The following is a 6000-nucleotide window of genomic DNA, read 5'->3' on the forward strand; positions in this document are numbered from 1 at the left end:
GAAACTCGAGTGGTCGTGGTTTTTTTTTTCTTATCGTGCATTATTAAGCCACAGCATCAAAAGAAAAATCTGCAGACTTAACTTACTGATGCATAGCGGTGCTCCATATCGAGGCGTACGAGAGATAAGGTCCTGCAGACGATTGGATGTTCGCCCTTGCTGAAAATCTTCGAGCGTCGAACAATCGTTTAAAACACGTTTCAGCCACGCTGCGGGGCCTTGTTCACAATAAAAGCAAAGGAGTGAAAGTTGATTGTATGCGTTCAGATATATACGTTAGGCTGGTTATATGCGTGGTTATATACGGGGGCAGACTGTCTTCGTTGCAATTAAGTACGTGTGCGGTCGCCTGAATATTCAGAGGTTCCAGGTGAAGCTCTGTCTAGTTATTTTCGTTTCTGGTTATCTTCGCGCCGCACCAGTTGAGGTCACGATCCTTGGAGACAGCATGTTCAACCAGCGCATTGGTTGCCGTGCGCTGATTGTTGACATCGTTCTAGTGCTGCAGCAACCTATTCCTCAATTTTCCCTTTTCATCAGTGTAGACATACTCACAATCAGTGCAGGAAATCTTGTACAGGAGCTCCGAAAATGCATTTCAGCCACCACTCAGTGGACAACCATAGAAGAAGAGACATATCAACTTTAGGGATCACAATCTGGATATCCATGATGCCCCGGCAGCAGCAGTAACATGAATTACCAGCAGGCGACGTCATCGCAATCATACAGGCCCCTGGTATACGTTAGATGAAAGCACATGCGGGTCGAGTAGATATTTCTTACATCGGACGACTGCCTCTTCTGTAGAACTTCAGTACCGTTTCAGCGCAACTAGCGGGCGTGTCGGTTCAAGACAACATTCCATACAGTAGCGTAAAAGGCGCAACTCTAATTACACCAAATAGCGGCAGCGCATACATGTTCAAACTAACTAGTTAAGCTTTAAATAATTCAAATCTGTTTTGCATGCCCCTAAATCTGTTATAGGGTCACGAAGAGTCGGACACGACTGAACGCCTGAACTGAACTGAAATCTGTTATGCATGCCCCTGTCTTATAGTTTACACTTCTCTCATCCATCATTATCACTACCACTACAGTTACCGTCATTATACTGTCCCTCGTCTAGTAACGTTGGTCCCTTCTGTATAATCACAACATTCTTAGCTGTCGTTCAGACGATTTTCACATCAATAGCAATGAAGAACGTAGTCCGCAACTGGAGCAAGGACATTCGTTTTAAAACTTCCAACAGAATTTCTCAATTTCAGATCGGCATCCACAATTTTAGCGATGCCGGTCGGATCTTGCTCTGTCCTGCACGGCGTGGGAGATTAAGAATTCCGGCCTCACTTACGTGTGGCGAGTCGACTGTACGCTTGGAGTGGAAAGGAGAATTCCGTCGGCTTGCACAGGAATGTGAAAAACGGTCCCGGAATGCAACTGAAGCTAGCTGAACGGTAGAAACGATAATGTCGAGAATGTGCCCACGAAAAACAAAATATAACGCCGCAATGGCGAGAAGGTTAGGGAGCAGAGAAAAATATATGGCTCCAACAACTGTCATGGGCATCGATTTGCAGCGCTATTCATTGATAGACAAAACGCGGATCTGAATTTGTCTTGATTTTTTTTTTTTTTTACTTGTCCGGATTTTAGGTTTCTGCTTAGGAAACCTCCCTGCTTAGTAGGTTCGCTCGTCAGCCCTGGTTGCGGCCAACGAGAAACGTATAACAAACAGCTGACAAGACACCGCTTATTATGGACAAACCGAACAACTCTGTAATAGAGAACAGAAAATATGCCGGCCGGACATATCGGTCGGAACCAGGTACAAAGCTTGCATTACACAGTGCAACCATATAGGGCAAGCATTCTTCATACTGCAGCGCCGCACGCTATACAGTCGCCCTACAAAACGCACCACGGGTACCGCGCCCTAAAGACGCTTTAGATTCCTGGATACCCTAGATTGCCAAAGAAACTTGAGCGTGCATTTCATAGCCTGCGATGTTCCCTGGACTGCAGCATTCCGCATTGGACACGCGCGGCTTATGTCATACCCTCGATACACCTTTCATCCACGCGTGTTTATAAAATGACCCGCGTTCTAGGGGGCATATTATGTAGAGTACATTTTTAAGGCGAAAGCCTTTAATGGCTGTCGTGGAAAAAATGTGTCCCGCTTTTGCGGCGTCTCTGATTGGCCGAGGCGGAAGGACGTCATAGAGGTATCGACCAATCACAGAGCACACCCACAGCATGCGCGAATGCGTGCCTTATATGGCTATATGGCAATAAGTGATCAATTATTAATTAATGACTAATTAAATAATTATTACCAATTGATGTCAAATAAGCAATTCAATATTTGACTAATTAGCAACTAATTACTCACTTGCCTGCTTATTAACTTAATAATGACTAATTAAGTATTTACTGACTACTTATTAGTGTCAGTTGCGTAGCAGAATGCGGCACTCAGGATTTCGCCTTTCACTGCTTTAGTCGCTAAAGTCCCTCGTAATTTTTTGTCTATCCTCTCCCTACATTTCCACATCCTTCATTCCTTATTGCATGACCGGGTTCACGTGTGCAGCCAAAGGGAAACCGCTGCGGCACCTTTCATTCCTTCGCAAACTTTTCTTCCTCGCGCAAATGCTGGCTATAGATCAACAAGAGAAGCCCCGCCGGGTATGGAGCAGGGGTTAGGGCGCTCGGCTACAGTGCCCAAGGTTGCAAGATCGCATTCTGGCCTCGGCGGCCGCTTTTCAGTGCGGGCGAAAAGCAAGGCGTCCATGTGCTGTGAGATGTCACTGCACGTTAAAGACCCTAGGTGGTCAAAATTTTCGGAGCCCTCCACTACGGCGTCTCTCATAATAATAATACTCACAGCCGCTTTTTTAAACGTTAAAAATTATAAACCAAACCATGTCCGTAAGAGAATAAAACTCCAGATCCCCACGCGCCACAGGCTACTTTAGGTGTCTCTTGCAGATTATATGGTAAACGTCTGCAACTAAAACGTCACCGTTTGAAGCAGTTCAAACGAGTGACTTCTTGACATGCGCAAGGGCAGCAACAACAAAGAAAGACATGCCTAGCTTGACGCTTGAAAAGTGTAAAGTGCGATGTGTCAACGCTGTACCATAAAGCATGCCCGTTTAATATCACAAAAAAAAAAAAGCTGCGAAAAAAAAAAAGAAATGTAACTGCCCCTACAGCCCAAGTTTTGTTTACCGAAGCATGAACAGAGCAAGCAGACAGCGGCTCTATGATTAAATCACGCGCTGCAGCCAGCGTGGCTTACCAGACGTTGTCATCAGGGTTGAGTATTTCGATGCTGCGCTTTTATAAGAACGTGCACTCAGTAAAGATACCGCATGCACTCTCCGAGGCGCAAGCCAAAACCAAGTACTCGTGATTGTGTTTTTGTTTTCTTTTTTTCGCGTCTCGGATCACGTACCAAAAAGATTGATCCGCTCATCTCCTCTAGGAATTCTGAGTAAGTCGACTCCTATGCAAGTTAGATTTTTTTTTTTTTTTTTTTTTTTTTTTTTAGTGGCGGCAGATCCGAGAGTTCGCTAGTAATCCAAAAGCTCTCTTGCTTCATGATTTCCCGCATTCCTCTCCTTTTTTTTTTAGATAGATGACCAAGAAATCGATACCTAATTTTTTGCACTAATCGGATTAGGGCCTCTTCCGGGGTCATGCGTGCGTTAAAATACAAATTCTAGCCAGAGACGTTCCGTATTATATAATGCAAGAAGAAGCTTATTACATAATGGATGAGATAGGAGAAGGCATTACAGGTCCGAAGAGAACGTTCCAGTGCTCCTGTTCCAGTAATAGTACGACGCCGATGTTCGCTAGAGTATATTAACTAAACAGATAAAATTACTATAATCTGGCCAAGGATGTGAATACCTAAAACTGAGCCAGGCTCATTTGCGAAGTAACAAGCTTGTCCCAGTATCTAATATAGTCATGCACAAGAAAAAGTGTGGGATCGCCAGCTTGGTCTTAATTTAGGAAACTGATCTTAGAAAATTAAATTCTTAGGCGTTAAGAGGACTACCAAGACCGAAAGCTTATAAGTTAGTCCAGAGACGTTAAATAAAAATTGTCGCATTCAGCGCATGGAAAAGATTGTAGAGGTTCAACTATCCTTAAAGCGTGATTCACGAGCGTTAGCTATCAGGTACAGCCGCAATCGCTTCTGCGCTTCGATCTTGGCTCACTTCCCCGCTTGGTGAGCTTCTCGGCAACGGGATAGCCTGGCTCCTCGTTGTTTGGCGGTCTCGGTAGCCTCTTATGAAGGCAACGATGTTTACTGCACAGCTCGAGATAAAAGAGCATGTGGCATACGAGTTTGTGGCATCATTTGCAGAACGCATGAGGCACTATGTCCAGGAATACTCGTGGTACACGCCAGGCATCCTGAGTCGATGGCTCCGAACAAGGATCGACTGTCCCCAACTGCCCTGATGACTCCGCTGACCTACAGCACTTGATCTGGACTTGTCCTGGGAGGGTGAGCCTCCGCGCCCACTACACACCTGCTCGCCACATTCAGACATACGAAGACTGGACAGCCCCCAGTACCGACGCCAAGCGCAAGTGTAGTGTCCTGCTAGACTTCATTTCGAAGGCCACTTTCTTTGTGAGTGGCCGATATATATATATATATATATATATATATATATATATATATATATATATATATATATATATATATATATATATATATATATATATAATCAGTACCCCATATACACTGACGAAAGACACTGTCTATGCCGTGCGCTGGAGCGTCCAGATGGACGCCCACTGACTGAAATTAAAATCCTAGGTCCCTGGTCACGGCGATCGTCTGCAGTGGAGGCCTCCCAGGCACTGCTCCGCTTTATGAAAAGCACAAGACTGATCGAAAGGTTATGATTTTGCGGTTATGTTACGTGATGTGATGCGACATGTCTGTGATGTTACTGTACTGACTTCACCCATCCCACTTTTACCCACAACTTTTATATCCACTCACCCCTTTCCCCCAGTGCAGGGTAGCAAACCGGTTTCTTTTACCATTAACCTCCCTTCCTTTCCTCCTCATCTTCCTCCTCCTCATGGCGCCCTCCCACTTCACCTAACCTATCCATTTCCCTTTTAGACCACAGGTAATCCTTGTGAATAACACATGTGAACGCACATAACCCGTAATTTTCTACTAACAAAAAAGACAAACATGTATGTGAAATGTGTGGTGATGAGCTCATAGTTAATCGCATTTTAACGTCATGCTCACAACTCGAGGAACTCATGAAAAAAATGTTTACTGTATTTTATAATAAACGCATCCCATTTCATTCTGCATTATAATTTTTAGGCGAGGAAGCAGTCGTCGATCTTTCTCTTGTTTTCACGTTTCTCAAGAAAGCGAATGTTTTAAATCAATTATAGATATCGTGGTAGAACGAAAGGAAGAAGATGGTTTGCACGGAATGAAAAAACTGAACAAGGGTAAATGGGGTACGCCTCAGTCACAGGATAATAACCGCACAGGGAACCGCAACTAACAGGAAAAAAAATAATAAAAAATTTTGAGGACAAATTCAAGCAACAAGGGTAAATGGGGTACGCCTCAGTCACAGGATAATAACCGCACAGGGAACCGCAACTAACAGGAAAAAAAATAATAAAAAAATTTTGAGGACAAATTCAAGCAACAAGCGATAAGGAGGAAATGTGTTTAGAGGAAGGTGCAAGGTTATGCTATTGCGGAAGGGAATAGAGTGTACATGCGTTGTGAATAAACTGTGCAATTAACGCTGTGAGATTGTTTTCCCGAATAGTTATAATGGAAAGGGAATATACCTAAAGGATCCTAACGTTCCCTTAGATGTATTTATTCCTGCTGGTTCTAATGTTCGAAATTTATGAATTAGATATGCCTCTCTATATTTCATGTCCCTTGCAGATTTAAAACCTGACTGGAGAATA

The 6000-nt window shown here is 43.8% G+C and overlaps 1 pseudogene; it reads left to right on the top strand.

Moving 5' to 3' along the window:
* The window catches only part of LOC146186075 (uncharacterized), a 28809-nt pseudogene extending 24318 nt beyond the window's left edge, over window positions 1–4491 (top strand).
* The last annotated feature ends 1509 nt before the right edge of the window (window positions 4492–6000 follow it).

The sequence above is a fragment of the Amblyomma maculatum genome, chromosome 6 (genome assembly GCF_055883805.1).
Source record: "Amblyomma maculatum isolate TAMU_Amacu chromosome 6, ASM5588380v1, whole genome shotgun sequence".
Classification (NCBI taxonomy): domain Eukaryota; kingdom Metazoa; phylum Arthropoda; class Arachnida; order Ixodida; family Ixodidae; genus Amblyomma; species Amblyomma maculatum.